Source organism: Elephantulus edwardii, unplaced genomic scaffold (assembly GCF_000299155.1).
Source record: "Elephantulus edwardii isolate Elephantulus edwardi_28Jun2011 unplaced genomic scaffold, EleEdw1.0 scaffold00094, whole genome shotgun sequence".
Taxonomy (NCBI): domain Eukaryota; kingdom Metazoa; phylum Chordata; class Mammalia; order Macroscelidea; family Macroscelididae; genus Elephantulus; species Elephantulus edwardii.
The window spans coordinates 7,374,533-7,394,991 of NW_006399844.1; the positions used below are offsets into that span (position 1 = coordinate 7,374,533).

The following is a 20,459-nucleotide window of genomic DNA, read 5'->3' on the forward strand; positions in this document are numbered from 1 at the left end:
ATATATATCTCCACTGGGAAGGACAAGTAAACATTAAAAGAGGGGGCCTCTGCCAGTGGGCACCACAGAGACTGTGCCCCAGGCTCGAGGCAGCTGGGCACAGCCAGTCATTGTCCTTCCCACCCTCAGCAGCAGGAGTCGCCCGTTAACCTGAGCCATCACCTGTCCTGCCAGCCCAGTGACCCTTCCCCCACCTTGGGAGGCAGGTTCTGATGAATCGTTTTCCAGACAAGGAAGGTGAAGTTACATCACTTACGCAAGGCCTGGGGGCAGATCCTGGTTTTCTGCAGCTTGAATATAACCCAAAGCAGGGACCCCTCTAAGAGCACAGGATTATGACTTTGAGAAGGGCCCAGCAGTGGGGAAGGGCCAGACAGCTCGAGCCTCTGAGGAGTCAGCCAGGTAGGAAGTGGCAGAGGCAGAGGGGGCTGTGGTCTGGTAAAGCAGCCTATGCTGTCCGCTCTGCACCTACCTGCCTCTGCAAACAGTCTGGCCCTAAGCACCACCCACACTCCTAGACAGCATTTGACAGCATTTTCTGCCATTTGGCACAGAGAAGGTTTATGGGCTTATGGTGCCCTAAGGTGATGGTGGTTCAGGCTCTGATACCTGGTGAATGACAGGTCCTGGTTGACCCCTAAGATGAGCTTCATCTCAGACTCAAGCCAGGGGCTTCTCTATGCTGGGGACCCGTACTGTGAGTTTTCAGCTGGATTAGGGTGGATGTGTTTATCTGAGGAGGAAAGCATATGTTAGACAGGATTCAGGATGTGTCCAGTGGCACACACGGCCTGCTGAGGCAGAATCAGGGCAAGAAACCTGGCCTCTGGGCCTGCTGCCAGCCTTGGACTGCTTCACTGTCCTCACACCCAGGACCGTCCTTGTCCTATGGTTCTATCCACGGGAGGCTAAGCCCTCCACTGGAGCCCTGGATAGCGGCCCCGGACTTTGCTCTGATAATTATCTTGCTTCTCCTGCATCATCAGATTCCCCTCTCAACCTGATCTCTCTCATCAGCACATGGACAGGCCATAATATCTTCCATCCCATAAAAGGCTTCCCTTGGTCCCACCCACCACCTGCCCAGCTAGCAAGCAAATCTGTCCTCTGCTCAGCCTTACATCAAGAAGGCCTCAAACACATGGTCTACCCAGCACAAACACGCGGTCTACACGGCATGCCCACTTTCTGTCCCGTCTTCGAGACAACCAAGTCAACTCTTGTCACCTTCACCATTCAGGTTACCACACCCCTTGGTCCATTTTCAGCTTCTTCTGTCACCCACAGACAATCACCCCCCTTCCTTGCAGTATTGTCATCTCTCGGCCCTGGGGAGAGCTTGTCCTGGGATCCCTCCACCCAACCTCCTCACCCAGCTCCTTAGGCGTGCTGAGGTTTTGCAGGAACCATCCTGCCTCTCTTCCCTGTCCTCACCTTCCCCACATTGTTGTTGGCTGTTACTGAGTTGATTCTGAATTATGGCTGGAGACCCCATATGCAGCGTCTCCAGGGCTGAGACCTTTGGGGAGATCGTAGAGCAATCTTTTGTTTAGTAGTTGAGTGCATGACCATCTGCACCATCCAATCACCTCTCATTCTCCTCAAGGCTTTAGAAAGCATCTCTTTTTGCTGACACGTCTCTATTCTGTAGTAGCCATAAGGTCTTAATTTATATTATCCAACTCTGAGCTTCTCCACTTGAGTATTTTACTTGTAAACAGCATATGCAAAACATCCAAAACCCCTCGTCTTCTCCTGCTAGTTCCTGCCTGCAACCTTATTCCCCAAGGAATGGTTCCGCCATCCACCCAGTTACCTTAGTCCCAAACTCGTTATCTAGTTACAATTAACCAATAAGGTAACCTATTTACTTTGGCCCCAAAGTTGCTCTTGAGTCCCCTCTTTCAGTCATTCCCATATGCATCCACCGGTCCCATTCACGCTATGTCCACAAAAAATACTCGAAATTGAATCACTTCCTACCACCTTCACTTGCTGATGTCTCAGCTTCTGTCCCTCTTCCTTCCCCACTCTCCACACAGCCTCCCAGATGTTCTTTTCAAACCATAAAATAAGCTCATGGGACTCCTTAGCAAACTTATTCTAAAATTCACACCCTAAGGTTCTGCCCTTGCCAAACTCTCTCCTTGTTGTCTAGTCAGACCTATGGCAACCCCATGAGTTAGAGAGTTTCTTGGTTGGCAGTTTGCAGAAAGAACTGGCAATCTTCCTCAAGATCATAACCTTGAAGTCCTATGGAGACATTGGAGGACCCTCGATGAAATGGATTGATTCGGTGACTGGGGTAATGGGGATGAATGTGTCAGAGATGGTGAGATTGGCGCAGGATAGAGCAGGGTTTAGGGCTGTTGTACATAGGATCATTGTGAGTCACAGGTGACTCTACAGCACATAACAACAACAACGTGAGGTCTTTGTGAGTCAGAATTAAGTCGGCAGCACTAACAAAACCAAACTTTACAAAAGTCGATCAGCAGGTCTTTCCTGGTGCCCCTGGGCACGTTCAAACTGCCGACCTTTAGATTATTGTTGTTGTTATGCTCTTCCAACCAATTCCTAGCTGACCTTCCAGTGCGTTTTCAGAGACTAACTATTCTAGCGCAGGAGAAAATTGTCTTTCAGACTGCCTTTGTATTAGCAGCACAACTGTTTACCAGTAGGCCACCAGGGCTCCCTACAGGTTATTGTTACTCAGCGTAACTAACGCGCTGCTGAGGTGCCGCACGCTGGAGTGACTTTCCTGTTAGGTTAATGTTGTTGTTGTTGTTGTTGTTATGTGTCATCAAGTAAGAACCAACTCATAGCTGACTCTCCAGTAGGTTTTCAGAGGCTGTTAATCACATGGGAAGAGATTGCTCAACTTTCTCCCAAGGAGCAGCTGGTGGATTTGAACTCAGCGTCTTTGGGTTGGCAGTGCAGCCCTCCACCACTCAGTCACCAGAGTAATCCAGCGCAAACTATTGCTCCATCGGGGACTTTCCATCTCGTCTATGCTTTTACTCTTTCTTCTCCAGCCCCCACAATTCATTTACACTATGTTTCATTTATATACATTTTGTTTTATACAATCTTCCATTTACATTGGGTTTCATACAATCCTTCACATACATTGTGTTTCATATAATTAATTACTATTGATCTATGCCTCTTGTTACCCTGCCTTTTCAAACCACCACTGAATCTTCCCTATTCCTTCACACCCCATCTGCCCACTAAACTCTGCCATCCTATTTCTTTCCACCCTTCACCTTTACCTGCCCCCTTCCCCTTATCTCCCTCCTTTTTTTGATATTTGTACCCATCTTACTAGTTATCTTTTTGTTTTTACAATAATGATCTGATGCAGTATTTATCCTTACAAGACTGAATTAGTTCACTCAGCATGCTTTCTAGACTTTCCCATGTTATATAGTATTTTATGACATCATTGTTCCTTTGTACCACCTAGTATTCCATTGTGTAAATGTACCACAATTTCTCAATCTATTCTTTGACGTACACTTGGGCTGTTTCAATTTTCTTGCTGTTGTGAATAATGCTGCTATGAGCATAGGGGTACATATAACCATTAGTGTTTCAATTCTGATTCCCCAGAGGTATATTCCTAGCAGTAGAATAGCTGGGTCATATGGAATTTCTGTGTTTGGCTTTTTGAAGAAACACCAAACTGCCTTCCAGAGTGGTGGTATACCATTTTACAATCCCACCAGCAGTGCATCAAAGTTTTAATCTCTCCCCATCCTCTCCAACATTTGTTGCTTGTCCTAATAAACTTTGCTTCTGTTATTGGGATGGGATGGTATCTCGTTGTGGTGTTGATCTGCATCTCCTCTCTCTAATGGCCACTGATTTTGAGCATCTTCTCATGTGTCTATTGGCCATACAAATATCTTCCTTTGTGAAAAGTCTTTCCATGCCCATTTTGCCCATTTTGTGATTGGGTTATCAGTCTTTTCCTTGTGGAGGCCCTAAAATAGTCTGTAAACTTTCGATATGAGACCCTCCCTTGTCTGAGATGTCATTGATAAATGTTTTTCCCCTAGTCTATCAGTTTTCTTTTCTCTTTGTTGGGGAAAAGTTTTTAATGCACACAGGTACTTCATTTTTATTTTTTTAATTAATTTTAATGAAGTTTACAGAGACTTAGGGTTTCCATTCATTCACTGTTACACTTTTCTCCCTGTCCACCCCTCCTCCCAATTCGCTCTTCTCTTTAAAAAGTAAAAGAAAAATTCTTTCATTGTTATACAATCCCTCCCTTCCAAGTCCACTCCACTGTGTAGCCTTCATTCTGGACTTCTGTCATGACAATAATATCTAATCATATATCCCTTTTAAGCAGTTCTCTCCCTCATCTGTTTCAATGCAGTATACATTATGACCTTCTAAGAATCAAATTCCTCTGCACATCCAAAAACTTCTTCAACAGGGTAAAAAGGGAAGCCATAGATTGGGAAAAAATATTTGGAAATTACATATCAGACAAGGGACTTATATGTAGAATTTATAAAATGCTCAAGGACCACATCAAGATAAAGGTAAATAACTCAATTGAAAAATGGGCACAGGATATATGAACAGATACTTCACCCAAGAAGGCATTCAGATTGCGAACAAGCACATGAATATTCAAAATCCTTAGCTCAAAGAAAGATGCAAATCAAAACAACTGTGAGGTACTTACTTTTTAGAAGGACTCATTCATCAATTTTATTCTCTCTTGGTTGTACATTTCTGGCTATATTACAAACCTATTTATGACCTAGGCTAGGGCTTCTAAGTCAGTCATCTTTATCATATAACTCTGTTACTTTATAAAACATGCTTTTGAAAGCAAATGTTTACTCATTTTCTTTATTTTTAGTATTATTAGTATTGATTTTCATGAAAGTTTACAGAAAACTTGGATTTCCATTCATTCATTGTACATTTTCCTCCCTACCCCTCCAAGTTCACTTTTCTCTTTAAAAAGTCTTTTATTTTTGCATAATTCCCTCCCTCCCCCTACCCTACTTCCAAGTCCACTTTGCTATGCACCTCTTATTCTGGACTGTTGTCATGCAAATAATACTTAATCATATATTTCTTTTAGACAGTTCTTTCCCTCATCTATTTAAATGCAGTGTTCATTATTTATCCCTTCTTTTCTTAGTTCTCCCCCAACCTCCATGTCAGTCTTGTTTTATAACAGCAGCATTATGTAGTATTTATCCTTTTTTGACTGAGATATTTCACTCAGCATAATGTCCTCCAGGGTCACCCATTTTGTAGAATATTTTGAGTTCCTTGTTTTTCAGTGCTGTGTAATATTCCATTGTGTGACTATACCATAGTTTCGCTATCTATTCATTTGTTGATGGGCACTTGGGTTGCTTCCATCTCTTTGCTATTCTGAAAAGTGCAGTAATAAAAATGAGTGTGCATATGTCTGTTTGGGTGGCAGTTCTGGTTTCTTTAGGGTTGTTTGCTCATTTTCTCTTCATTCCTTGACTCCATTAGAGGAGAGGCTTTGTCTTCTTCTATGCTGAGTCCTCAGTGCCTGGTGCATAAACCGTCAAAAGCAAATCTCACTGCCCTGGAATCAACTCTGATGCATAGTGACACTCCAATGGGTTTTCGAGGTTGTAAATCTTTATGGAGAAGATGTTTCATCTTTCTCCCTTGAAGAGGATTCTGACTGCAGACCTATCATTTGATAGCTCAACAGATACCTACTGCTTCATTCAGCAGGTCCCCCGTGATGTGCCCCTATTATGTTGTAGCTTCTTGGAAAACAAAGAGGACCCTGTCTGGAATTTCTGCAAAACATCTCTGAAGTGTATCCCAAGTTCAACCTTGACCCTCAAAGGTGGAGGTAGAAGAGAGTTTCAGATTTGGCTCAGACTTGTGTTCATAATAATAAATAATAATAATAATGATATTGTCCTTTAATAATATGCTCAACTCTCATGGCTGTTGAGTCAGACCAACTCATAGCTGACCCTTCACTGAATTTCCAAGGTTGTAAATTACAGAGGAAGAGATTGCCCATCTTTCTGCAGTGAAGCTGCAGGTGGATTTGAACCACCAGAGAGGCATGCTCTTTGGGTTAGCAGCACAACTGCGTATGAAGGAGGCCATCAGAGCTCCCTATTGATACACTAGGTGGTATGTAAAGCACTTCAAAGCAATAGGTTATTTATTCCTCATAATAACCTCTGCTTTACAGACACATAAACTGAGGCTTAGAGTGGTAAAGCAATTAACCTAAAATCCCAGCCAAAACAGAACAAAGTCTAGACCTAGGGTTTGGAGTTCTCTGTTTGCATTGTCTGGGGAGAGAGGGTGATATTATATTGTAATCCATCTCTTGATCCATCCATTCACATTTCCAGACAGCTATCCTTAAAAACACCCTCCAGTCAGGTGCATCTAAACAGTTCTTGCTCTGTGCTGCCAGGAGTAACAGAAACAGAATTCTACAGCCTGGGAGATCAGATTGGTGTTTGTACCTGAACAGTGGTCTAGCCTGAAGGCTGCAGAAGGTGTGAAGAGGCATCACTTTCTTCCAACTGAGTCAGGGGAGAGTCTAGAGCAGGTAGTATTTAAGTTGGGCTTTCAAGGCTGGGTGAGATTTCAACAGTCAGAGGTGTCAGCAGAGGGCAGCTCAGGAGAAGTTGAACCAAGGTTAAGGTTTAGGAACTAAAAATAGATTTGTTCACAGGATAGCCAGAGAATCTTTGACATGCTAGCGGTTACCAGCGGATGGTAGGGAGCTCAGGTAGCTTAGTAGCAAAGAGTTATGCTGCCAGCACAAAAGTATGCAGTTCAAATCCACCAGCTGCTCCACTGAAGAAAGATGGACTATCTCTTCTTGTGTGGTTTACTGCCTCTGCACACTGCTGGAGGATCAGCTGCTCTCTAAAATGCTGGCGGTTCAAATCGACTCACAGATGCCCGAGTAGAAAGGCCTGGCAACCTACTTCCAAAAAACCAGCCTCTAGAGTGAGCAGTGAGCACCATGGAGAGCCGTTCTACTGGTACCTCAGTGTTGCCAATGAGTCAGAGTCAACTCTGTGGCAACTGGTTTATTTTTAATTATATGAAAGAAACTGTTCAAGGGAGGAGAAGGACTGCTCAGGGCAGAATAAATGCCTTCCCTGATCTCTCATATAAGGATGAGGTCAGGTGAAGAGGCAGACAAAAAAACATGCCTTCCCAGCAATGCAGCAGGACAATGGCTCAGTGGAGTGGCTCTGCTTGGGGAAGACCTCCTGGTTTAGCAGAGGACCTGAAAGGCAAGAAAGAACCAGTGAAGCATAGCTCTGGGCAAAGGATTGTCCAGGCAGAAAACATAGCAAGTGCAAAGGCCCCAGAGCCAGGGGTGAGCTTGGCAAGGTGGTAAGATAAACAAGGACAGGGCAACCTAAGAGAGGAGAGGGACAAAACAACTATGAGATGTCATCTCAGCCAAGTAAGAATAACAAAATTTAACAGAACAGCAAGCAAAAAATGCTGGTGAGGTTGCAGCAAAACTGGAACCCTTATTCATTGTTGGTGGGAGTGTAAAATGGTGCAACCACTGTGGAAGGCTGTATGGCGCTTTCTCAAAAAGTCGCAAACAGAAATAACATTTGACCCAGCAATTCCACTACTGGGAATATACCCCAAAGAGACCATAACTGCCACCCAAGCAGATATATACACACTCATGTTTATCACGGCTTTGTTCACAATAGCAAAGAGCTAGAAACAACCCAAGTGCCCATCAACAAACGAATGGATAGAGAAGCTGTGGTATAGTCACACAATGGAATACTACACTGCATTGAAAAACAAGGAACTCATGCAATATTATTCAAAATGGATGACCCTGGAGGACATTATGCTGAGTGAAATATCTTAGTCAGTCACAAAAGGACAAATACTGCATAGTGCCACTGTTGTAAATCAGGACTGACATTGGGAAAGAGACTAAGAAAGATGGGATAAATTATGTATACTGCATTGAAACAGATGAGAGAGAGAACCATTTAAAAGGTATATATGACTAGGTATTATTGTCATGACATGAGTCCTGAACGAAGGATACATAGTGGAGTGGACTTGGGGGGAGGGATTGTATAACAATGAAAGAATTTTTCTTTCACTTTTCAAAGAGAAGAGCAAACTGGAGGGGAGGGATGGGCAGGGAGAAAAATGCAACAATGAATGAATGGAAATCCAGAATCTCTAAAATTAACTCAAGTTTGGAGAGGAAAAGGTCAATGTCAGGCCTAAGGGACCATGGAAGGAATGGAGATTTTACCCTGAGGGCAAGGAGCAGCCCTGAGTGGTTTTAAGCACAAGAGTAACCTAAACTGATTCATGGTTTAAAACTCCCTTGGTTCCCTAACAACTTTGCGGATAGGTGTTTTTCCTATTTTGTAGATAAGATGATGGAGGTTCAGAGTGTGAAATGGCTTGTTCAATGACAAGGCCAAAAAGCCATCAAGTGAAGAGTTTAAAAATGCCTCCTGAGTGACAACCTCTTCAATTAATAGTGCTGGTGAAACTGGACTTCTGCCTGCAGAGATCTGAGACAGGATCCATATCTCATACCATACACAAAATCAACACAAGATGGATCAGAGACTTAGAAGTAAAGCCCCAAACTGTAAAGATCATAAGAGACAAAATGAGAGGAAATACAGAAGGCCTGGCCTGTGGAAAAAAGAGGGTGACAAATACAGCCAGAAATGCACAACCAGGAGAGGATAACATCGATGAATGGGGAATTCTAATGGTGAAGTTCCTGTGTGCCTCAAAAACTTTTTCAATAGTGTGAAAATAAAATAAAACTAATGGACTAGGAGGAAGACATTTGTCCATGGTATCTCAGACAATGATCTCTTGATGAAAATTTACAGAATCCTACAGGGCCTCTGCAAGAAAAATCCTGATCAATCACAAAATGGGCAAAATATGTGAAAAGACCTTTCACAGAGGAAGACATTCAGATAGGCAACAGACACATGAAGAAATGCTCAAAATCACTGGCAATAAGAAAGATGCAGATCAAAACTACAATAAGATTCGATCTCACCCCAGTAACAGTAGCAAAGTTTAACAGGACAGCAAGCAACAAATATTGACGAGGGTGTGGAGAGATTGGAGCTCTCATGCATTGTTGGCGGGATTGTGAAATAATACAACCACTCTGGAAGGCAGTTTGGTGTGCCCTCAAAAAGCTGAACATAGAGATTCCATGTGACCCAGTTACACCATTGCTAGGAATTATGCCCCAAGGAAAATAGAACTGAGATGCAGAGATTTAAAAAAAAATTACTGTTTTAGCAAAAATTTACAGAAAAGTTAGATTTTCATTCATTCATTGTTGCGTGTTTACAAAGATATGTACACCAATGTTCATAGCAGTATTAATCCCAATAGCAAGAACATGGAAACAGCCCAAATTCTCATCAACAAATGGCTGGGTTGAGACACTGTGGTACAGTCACATGATGGGAATACTATTTAACACTCAGGAGTAATGATTTTGAAAATTACTATGTAACATTAGAGAGGCTAGAGACCATTGTAACGAGTGAACTAACTCAGGCACATAAGAATGAATACTGTATCAGATCATTATTGTTAAAAGGATAAACAGTGACATCAGTATGGACATACAAAGAGGGAAGGGGAGGGGACGGGGTGCTGAGGGTGGGGAGGGGGGAATGTCACAGGATTGAAGAGTACAGTGGGTGGAGAGAGGGAGTGTGGAAAATGCCTCCTGGACTCCAATGAGAATTATTTGTGAAAGCATTATTGTATGTTTGTTGAGAGAGGGCTTGGCTGAAATCCATGCTATATTTACCATAAGAACAGAAGGGAAAAGTTCCTTATGGTAGTGTGTTCCCAGGATGAAGGAACAGAGGGAGTGCTGGCTTGAAATCTTCATCACTTTAAAGTGGCCCACAGTCCAGCTCTACCTGAAGCCCTGAAGCAGATAAGGATTTGGATGATTCACTGTGGGTATGAGACTGTAAAAGGAATTTGGACTTCAGTTCTGGCATCAGTCTCTTTGGTTGCCTGCCCACACTCCCACACCCCTATCTTTTGAGATTTCCTGGCTCTTGGTTAAGAAGGCAGAGTCCAGTGAGCAAAACATGGATTTTGGAACTAGAGGATCCTATGTTAAAATCCATTCCAGAGCAGGTACAAGGTTTGTGATCTTAAAAGAGTTTCTCTAGGGAGCTCTGGTGGCCTAGTGGCAAGAAGCTGCACTGCAATCCCAGAGGTAAGCAGTTTGAATCCACCAGAAGCTCTGCTGTAGAAGGAGGGGCTATCTCCTCCTGTACCTGTTAGATGCAATTTGACGGTACACATACAAACAAAATAATAATGAAAAAAAAATAGTTTCTCTAAGCTCTCACCTCTGTTGTGTAGATGACCTGATCTAATCAGCTCGCCAGGTGCCTGGTGAACCTTAAACTAAAGGGCTTCTGACCCAAGCCAGCATAGTGTCAATTGCTTTGTGTGCTTGTCAAAGTTGGACAGTGAATGAGGAAAACTGAAGAAGAACTGGCGTCTTTGAATTGTGTTGGCAGAGTGTTGAGTATACACTATGGGCTGCCAAAAGAACAAACAAATCTGTCAGATGATGTGAGGCCAGAGTGCTCCTTAGAAGCAAAAATTGTGAGACGCTTGTCTCACAAACTTTGGGCATGTTGTCAAGAGAGGTCTGTTTTGGGAAGAGCAGGGCATGATTTGAAAGGTGTGGGAGGGGTGTCAGTGAAGGAGAGGAGGACCCTCTACTAGATGGATAGGAACAGTGACTTCAACAGCAGATCTGAGCACAACTTGAGGTAGTGAGAATGACACAGAATGAGGCAAGATTTCAGTCTGTTGGACACAGAGTTTCTGAGAGTAGCAGTCACCTACATGGCACCTAACAAAAACAACAACAATGTGAACGCACAACCATGTTTATCGTAGCTTTGTTCACAATACCAAAGAGTTGGAAACAACCTAAGTGCCCATCAACAAACGAATGGATAGAGAAGCTGTGGTGTATTCATACAAAGGAATACTATGCTGCACATTGAAAAACAAGGAACTCATGAAATATTATTCAAAATGGATGACCCTGGAGGACATTATGCTGAGTGAAGTATCTCAGTCACAAAAGGACAAATACTGCATAGTGCCACTGTTGTAAAATGGGACTGACGTAGGGGTTGGGGGGGAGACTGAGAAAGATGGGATAAATTATGTATACTGCATTGAAACAGATGAGGGAGAAGAATGTTAATCCTGCTGCAGCTCCGGCCAGTTGAGTAAAATCCCTTCCTCTTTAAAACAAAAACAACCAGGATTCCTGGAATAGGGAGAAACTTCCACAGTTTGGATTTTGCCCTCAAATAATCAAATAATAGTCCACATTTATCTAGGTAGAAAGCTGATTTGCAATCAAGATTTCCTGGGTATCATCTGGCTTCAGACTGTTGTGAAATTTAAATAGCGATGTGCTGTGGGGATGACTTCATTGCTCCACTGTTTTGCTAGTGGACCTGCCAGGTACAACGTTGACACCCTACTTTTTATTTTCTCTGACACTCGGAAACCTATTGTCAACCTTTGGCCTGTTAAAACAGAAAATAATGTAACAATGATGTAACAAGAGTCATTTCCATGTTGTGTGCCTCTAAGTTGGATGTGACAGTCAGTTGAACTTTTCCATGTTGTTGTTGCTGAGTACTGTTGAGTCAGAACCCACTCCAAGCTGACCCTCCAGCGGGCTGTTAGAGAAAGTAAATCATATAGACTGACAATCTTTTTTCCCAGGGAGTAGCTGGCGGATATGAACTGCAAACCTCTGGATTGGCAGAATAATTCCTTAGCACTAAGTCACCAGTGTTCCCTTAGAACTGTCTTAGAGGGTTTCCTAAACTGCATCAGAGAGCTGGACAATGACTAAGGATGACAGAAAGAAGAATAGATGCCTGATGCCTTTGATTTGTGCTGGAGAAGAGTCATAGACTTCCAAGAAAACAAACAGGTCTCTCTTGGAGAAGAGTGAAACTAAGTTTCTCCTTGGAGGCTAGGATTTTGAAGCTCCCCCTCACTTATTTTGGGCATGTGGCCAGGAGAGATCGGTCCTTGAAGAAGGGCATCAAGCTCGGAATGGTAGACGGACAGTGCAGGAGAGGGAGACCCCAGTGAAATGGATTGATATAGTAACTGGGGCAATGAGTGTTGGCGTGTGGGTATTGGTGAGACAGGCTCAGGACAGGGAAGGGTTCAGAGCTGATGTACATAGGGTCACTGTACAGCACAGGCGACTCAATGTCACATACTTTGGGCACATGGCCAGGAGAGACCAGTCCTTGAAGGACATGATGCTTGGAAGGGTGGAGGGACAGCACAGGAGAAGAAGACTCAGGATAAAATGGATTGAATGGGAGTAGGTATGTTGGAGACAGTGAGACTGGCTCAGGATAGGGCAGGGTTCAGAGTGATTGTACATATGCAGCCAACTCGACAGCACATAACAACAACAGATTTTACAGAGACTCCTCTGGTGGCCTACTCCATAAGGAGTTGCACCACTCACCTCTCACCTTTCTAGTGGTTCAAATCCACCAACAGCTCCATGGGAGAAAAATCTCCTCTCATGCAATTTACAGCATTGGGAACCCAATGGAAGCTAAGCTATGAGTTGGTTTTGACTTCATAGCAGTGAAGTTGAGTTTTCCTTTTTTGAAGTTTTACAGATGCTAGTCACCAAATCTTTTCTCTCATCAGTTGCTGGCTGGGTTCAAACTGCCAACCTTTCAATTAGTGAACAAACACTTAACCATCACACCACTTCTTAGTAGTTTACGTAAAGGTGTGGAAAGAAAGGAAAATCACTCAAACAAGAGTCCACAAAGGCCCGCGAGGCAGGGCTGCTATTCCTAGTTTGGTACAGTCACAAAGGCAGGCTTTTGGGGGTGCAGGGGGAAGCTTCCTAACAGGAGAAGAAAGGAGTTCAAGTGTGTCCTGTTCAAAGGCTGTCGATGTGGGGAAGGTGGAGGAGAGAGACCAGAAGTGGGGCACCCTGCGTCATTCACCTGGGGCCACATTTGCCTTCGCTGGTTGATGACGTGTTAGAAGAAAACCAGTTGCTACCCAGTCATTTCCAACTCACGTGAGTCAGAGTAAACAGTCTTTCCCAGAATTTCCAGAGGTTGTTCTTGCAGAAGGAGTTTGCCACGTATTTCTTCCTAGGGGTCTGGATAGACTCTTACCTCCAACCTTTCAATTAGCAGCTGTGGGAGCAGAAATTAAGCACAGTTGCTGCTATTAGCCAAATCCAGACTCTGTGGGGCCAATTGCTACAGAGGCAGTTGTGGGCCAGTTTTCTTTTCAGACATGATCTGGCTGTTGTTTGTTTGTATATCCAGTCTCTCGTTGTTGTTGTATGCCATTGAGTTGGAACTCACTCACAACTCTGGTGAGCTTCCAAAGGCAGTAAATCTCATAGGAGAAGAATACCCATCTTTTCTCCCACCTACCAACTAGTGAATTAGAACTGTGTACCTTTGTGTTTGCAGTGCAATTTCTTACCACTAAGCCACTAGAGCTTCCTTGTTGTATTAGCATTTGCCTTATTAGCCCTCCTCCCCCTCTCACTCTGTGTCTCCTTCCTCAGTCCCTTCAACTCGGTTCCTCTTCTGGTGGTCCCAGCTCAGGGGGGCTGCCATGCCCTAGTGCCAGGACAGGAAATTAGATGTTAGTCTTGGTTCCTCCCTTTCTTGCTTCACTCTAGATGCAACCCATTGCCCAAGGCCCATCTCTCCTGGCTCCTGTGTCTCTGGACTCAAGCCTCGTCTTTCTCTCCTTTCTCTGCCATGATTCCCCTGAGCTGTAGTTGTCACTTGGCTGGACCTCCTGCAGTCTCCTGACCTCCCAGCCTGTGTCTTCTCATTCCTCTGCCAGGCTGCAGTTGGTGTAAGCGTCTTGTTCTTATTTCAGTTGGTGTGTGCATCTAAGCGGCTAACACATGCACATAGTTCAAAAGTGCGAAATGGTGGTCTCCCTCCTGCTCGACCCTTCCATTCCCCAGTACCCCTCCCCAGGGACCCAAGGAGCAGCACGGTGTGTCTCGTTCCAATGCAGGGGTTCTTAACTCTTGGGGCTTCACAAAAATAATTCAGGAGGTCTGAAAATTGGTGACTAGAAGTACATTTTGTCACTAACCTATAAAGAGAGGGTAGTGGTGGTTCAATGGTAGAATTCTCACCTTCCGTGTAGGAGAGCCGGTTTGGATTCCCAGCCCATGTGCCTATAGTCATCACCTCTGTGCCAGTGGAGGCCTGTGTGTCGCTATAACACAGTAAAGAATTCAGGTGAGCTAGTTGCAATCACTTGTTATGCATCAGAGAGTTGGACAATAACTAGGGAGGACAGAAGGAGAATTGATGCCTTTGAGCTGTGGTGCTGGAGAAGAGTATTGAATGTACCATGGACTGCCAAGAAAACAAACAGATTCATCCTGGAGAGGATTAAACCAAGCAACTCCTTGGAGGCAAGGATTCTGGGGCTTCGTCTGACATACTTTGAGCATGTTGCAAGGAGGGACAGGTCCCTGGAGAGGGACATCATGCTTGGGAGGGTGGAGGGATGGCACAAGACAGGAAGACCCTCTATGAGATGGATTGATTCAGTGACTGGGGTACTCGGGATGGGTGTGTCAGAGGCAGTGCGATTGGCACAGGATAGAGCAGGGTTTAGGGCTGTTGTACATAGGGTTGCTATGAGTCGCAAACGACTCAATGGCACATAACAACAGATTCCAGATGGGGGAGCTCTGGTGGCCTAGTGGAAAAAAACTGTGTTGCAATAGTGAAGTCACTCGGGGATAATCTCGTCCCGTACGATTCACTGCTTCTGAAAACCCACCAGAGGATCAGCTATGGGTCCATTCCAACTCGACAGTACACAACAACAGTAGTTTCCAGACTAAGATGGACTAGGAAGAAAGGCCTGGCAATCTACTCCCAAAAATCAGTCAGTGAAAACCCTGTGGCTCTGCAGTCAACCGTGGGGCTGGCAGCGTTTGGTTACATTGTGTAGGCACCTTCATTTGTCAGGGGCTGGTGAATAGTGGTGTCTAAGAAAATGAACCCTTTCGTCCTGTTTTGGATGTTGTTGTTGTTGTTGTTGTTGTTGTTATGTGCCGTCGAGTCGCCTGCAACTCATAGCGACCCTATGTACAACAGCCCTAAACTCCACTCTGTCCTGTGCCAATCGCACTGTCTCTGACACTCCCATCCCAATTATCCCAGTCACTGAATCAATCCACCTCATAGAGGGCCTTCCTCTCCTGCGCCGTCCCTCCACCCTCCCAAGCATGATGTCCCTCTCCAAGGACCGGTCTCTCCTCACTACATGTCCGAAGTAAGTTAGACGGAGCCTCAGAATCCTTGCCTCCAAGGAGCCACCCGGTTTAACCCTCTCCAGGACAAATCTATTTGTTTTCCTAGCAGTCCATGGTATTCTCAGTAATGTTTTGGATGTAGATAATCAAATACAACCAAGTGGCAAGTGCCTGTGACAACCCGATGGTGACCACAGGTGTTTCACAATATGTTAGAGTTGTTGAAGACATCTTAAAATATTGTTTACTTTCATCAGGACTTTGAAAGAACAGTAGTTGCTAGAGAACTGAAGGTCTCATTAGAGGCTGCCGGTCACTAACTTGCACATTTGTTCATGTTTCAGTCTAATTTATTGCCTTTGTGGTCCTAGGTATCATAAAATGCACTTAAAAACATTCTCCTAGTAAGGGCTCAGAAGGGTCCCAAAAGGGTCCTGGCTTAAAAACAAGGGAGGGGGGAAGGGTAAGAGTTCTTGATCCAGAGGTTTATTCTAAGCATGTACAAATACTAGTGGTCATTTTTTAACATGACATAGGGTAGCAACAGAGTGATCTTTTCATAAAAACATGTTCTTACTGCTCCTACCATGTCCTTCTCTCTGCCTAAAACCCTCAAGGGTCCCTCTTCATCCACTCCTATCTTTCAGATAACGTCCTAGGTCCTTCTGAGAGTAGACAAGGCTCTTTACAAGGACACATATACCCTCAAGAGTATATCTTGATCTTTTATACCTAATTCTGTTCTTCCTGCACTTCCTTTCTCTCCTAGACCCTTACTACCCATTCACTAAACTCCCACTTACCCCGCAGCACCCACTTAAAGTTATGCCCCATCTCGAAAATGTGCTCAGCTCGGGTCTCCTGTTTGTGCCTTTTGTCTTGGAGTGGGCAGGCCTGCCCTAGCTGCCCAGACCTGAGAACCCTTTACTGCCAACAGCATCCTACCTGCCAAGGGTCACTCCCACCGTGTGCTAGCTCATGCCTACCCCTCGGTTTAACCTTTAATCACCAGGAGAAATAAGCTGATAAACCTCTGATATTGAACATAGTTGCAGCTGCCCAACAACCACAGACTGTGCTGTGCCAGTAACAGGTAAGGGCCATGATGCCCGCTTGCTCCCCACCATGCCCACACCTTACCACTTGACTGGAGTCCAAAGTCTGCCCTGGATTCATCCACCTTGGTTGCCTAGCAACCCTAGCACCTGTCCCTCACAATGCCAATCATGCCAGCTGCTCAAAGTCCTTTGCAGTTTCTGTCTGCATATTCACATCTGTTAGCTCCTTCTAATAACCTGGCAAGGTGGGTCTTTCCCTTATGCTCATTTGCACGTGATAAAATTGCATAAAGGAGATCAATACACATGTAGCTATCAATCCTCAATGTTGTTTATGATAGAATGAAGTTGAGAGAGGTTAACTAATTTATCTAAGGACACACAGAAGACATGGGCCTGGAAGCTCCGGTTCTTCTGATCCCTTAGCTGGCAGGCTGCCCAGCCCTGGCCCTCTGGCCCTATGGACCTTATTTATGTCTGATCTTTAATATCTAACATTCATTCACTCATTCATTCAGTGCCAACTCTGTCTAGGTACCAGGTCCCTGACGAGGTAAGCTAAGATTCCTGGTTGATCTCTGAGTAGAGTAAGATGACAAATATTTAGAGTCACCAGTAAATTCACAAGACTAAAAGTGATTAATTACAGACATCAATGAGTTTTGCAAAAGAAGTACAAGCACTGAGAGTGAAAAAGAAGCAGAAGGTTTCCTTGAAGAGTGTTTGACTTGAACTCTCAAGAATAAATAGAGACTTACAGGGAGCTCTGGTGACCTAGTGGCAAGAAGCTGTACTGTAATCCCAGAGGCATGAGGTGAGGTTCAAATCCACCAAATGCTCTGCTGGAGGAGGGACAATCTCCTCCTGTACCAGTCAGACCTGATTTGATGGTACAAACCAAGAAAATAATAAAAGTTTTAAAAAAAGAATAAATCGGGGAGCTCTGGTGGCCTAGTGGCAAGAAGCTGTACTGCAATACAAGAGGCACATGGTTCTAATCCACTAGATGCTCTGCCAGGGATGGAGGGACAATCTCCTCCTGTACCAGTCAGATCTGATTTGACGGTACACACACACACACACACACACACACACACACACATAATGAAATAAAAATTAAAAATTTAAAAAAGAATAAATAGAAGGTTGTGCTGCCAACCCAAAGGTGAGAAGTTTGAATGTGCCCACTGGTCCATAGGAGAAAGATAGGCAACTCGTCCAGCATGATATACGAGCTTTGAGAACCCACTGGTTCTCTAGGGTTAGCTATGAGTTGATTCTGATTTAATTACAATGGGTTTGAGGGTCTTTGAGTAGACTTACGGTTTAAATAAGGTTCTTCGAGGTTTGAAAATACATGATTCTGTGCAATAAGCTTTTCTCTCCTCCCCTATAAAACAGAAGAGTGAGCAGAATAATTAAAAACAGGAAAAGGCAAAATGACAGTTGGCTGAAGTTTAACCTGTCTGGCTAATTTTACTTAATTATTTCTTCTAATGCCGAGTCATTGATCCTTTAAAGCAGATTAGAATAAGGGGAATTACCGGAAACCTCAAGATCTCAAATGACAGCTCCAAAGAACCTCCACCTTGGTCAAGTTCACGTGTGAGATGACTTAGGATTTTTGTTGATAAGGTGAATGTGTGATAACTTTTAATTTAATTTTTTTAAAAATTAGTGAATAGGCATGAACTAAGCCCTAAGCCACTGTATTTTCAGTTGCTTCATATACATGTGAAAGTTGGACAATGAATAAAAAAGACTGAAGAAGTGATGCCTTTGAATTGTGGTGTTTGCAAAGAGTGTTGGATTTCCATGGATGCCAAGAGAAAAGAACAATTTTATCTTGTAAGAAGTGAAGCCAGAAAAAAAAAAAAAAAAGAAGTGAAGCCAGGACGCGTCTTTGAGATAAAGATGATGAAACTTCATCTTACATACTCTGGGCACGTTACCAGGAGGAGCCAGTCTTTGGAATGGGACATCATGCTGGGAAGAGTGGAAGGCCAAGAAAGGAGAAGAAAACCTTTAAGGAGATGCCGTGACAGTGATGACAACAATGGCTTATTTAGCACAATGAAGATTGTGCAGACCTGGGAAAAACTTTCCATCTGTTGTACAGATAAAAAGAGTCTGAGATGACTCGAGGGCACCTAACAACATCAGGCAAAGTGGAAAGGAGGTCTGGCGGCAAAGCAGGTTAAGTGTTGGAGTCCTGAGTGAAAGGTTGACAGTTCAGAGCTACCAGCTAGAGAAAGAAGGACAGTCTCCTCCCACAAAGATTTATATCATCAGACACCAGATGAATGGTTGCCATGGGGAGTCAAAAGAGTCTTGGAGCTTCATTGTGAGAGGGGGTGGTAGTGACACAGCAGGAAAAGAGGATTCCACACCCAGGCCAGCTCCAGTAATGGTCCAGGCATGGTCCTGTGGTGGAGAAGGGGGAATGCCACAGGGCCAGCCCTGTGCTAGGGGCTAGAGGCATGAGGTGAAAGAACCTTGGCTTCCACCCTCAGTAGCTCATAAAGGCAATGCTGAGAGAAGATTCGATGCTACATGCAAGGCACAGAGGTCAGAAACAATTGTCCTACTGGCCTCGAAAGGATATAGGGATGGAAAAGAAGGACACTCATCAGCTGCTGGGAAGAAATGCATCCCACTGGTTTCTGATCTCCAAGAAGGGCCACTGTGGACAGGCAGGCTGGGCCTTGTATGCTCCATATGTGAACGGCACCCTGGGCAGCTGCCAGTGGCCCAAGTATAAGCCTATATGGCATGACTCCCATGCCATAGGCTGCCAGCTGAGTGTGGCTGGCCCAAGTCCCATAGAGCTGAGCTCCGGGTCTGAGCCTGTCACCCTCTGGGCAGGACGTATTCTCAAGTCCCCACCTGTAGTGTTGGGGATACTGACCTTGGAATCAGACAAATCTTGGGACCAAAGAATAAGGATCCCCAGCACTCTGCTCCCAGTGGACAGAAGAGAGACTGGTGATCCCTGCTCCTCCAACCAGCATGTGTCAACAGGCAATGCTCCTGGATGTCTTCACTTCTCAGTGGGGGTAATGAGAGCCACTGCTTCCCTCCTTGTGAGATGGTGAGGATGAATTCTTGCTAGTTACCATCAACGTGGTTCTGATTCCCAGAAAAATCACCATCACAATCTTGTCCCTCTTGAGAACAAGTCTAAAGTAAATGAGAGGAAGTCTTACCATCTTTATTTTGGCTATACTTCAATGATAGACGTGTTCATTCTTTTGACAGCCCATGGTTTATTCACTATTCTTAACAAATACCATAATTAAAAGGCATCAATTCTCCTTTGACCTTCCTTGCTCATTGTCCAGTTTTCATGCAAATAGGAGGCAACAGAAAGAACCCTGGCGTGGATCAGGCACGCCTTGGTTCTCAAAATAAACCATTTGTTAACACTTTAAAGAAGTCTTTGGTGCAGATTTTCCCAATGCATTACTCCGTTTGATTTCTTGATTACTGCTTCCATGTGTGTTGATTGTGGATATCTGAGTGATAGGAAATCCTTGGCAACTTGAATCATTGCTCAGTGTGTCAGGATGTTGTTTATTGGTCCCTTTGTTGTTGTTTTTTTTGTTTTTTTTTTATTGGTCCCTTTGTGAGGAATGGTTGTCCCAGTGTTGAGGTGTAATCCACACTGACGGCTGTCATCTTTGATCTTCATCAGCAAAGGCTTCTTTGCATTTAGCACACAAGATTGTGTCATCTCTCTCCTGCCGGTTGTTCCTCCATGTTGAGTCTTCCTCCAATTCTGATGCCACATTCTTTTTCTTATGGTCCAGCTTCTCAAAGTATTTGCTCAGCATGCAGATTGAATAAGTATGATGGAAGGATATAATTTCGACCATACTTCCTAATTTTCAGCCATATACTGGTGTTGTTATGTGCCGTCGAGTCACCTGAGGCTCATGGTAACCCTAATGGACATTAGCGCTGAAATTTGCCCTGTCCTGAGCCAATCTCATCTT

The 20,459-nt window shown here is 44.2% G+C and overlaps 1 protein-coding gene across 1 annotated transcript in view; it reads left to right on the forward strand.

Annotated features, from left to right (window-relative positions):
* The window catches only part of SLC13A2 (solute carrier family 13 (sodium-dependent dicarboxylate transporter), member 2), a 33,383-nt gene that overhangs the window by 621 nt on the left and 12,303 nt on the right, over positions 1-20,459 (forward strand). The window lies entirely within an intron of this gene.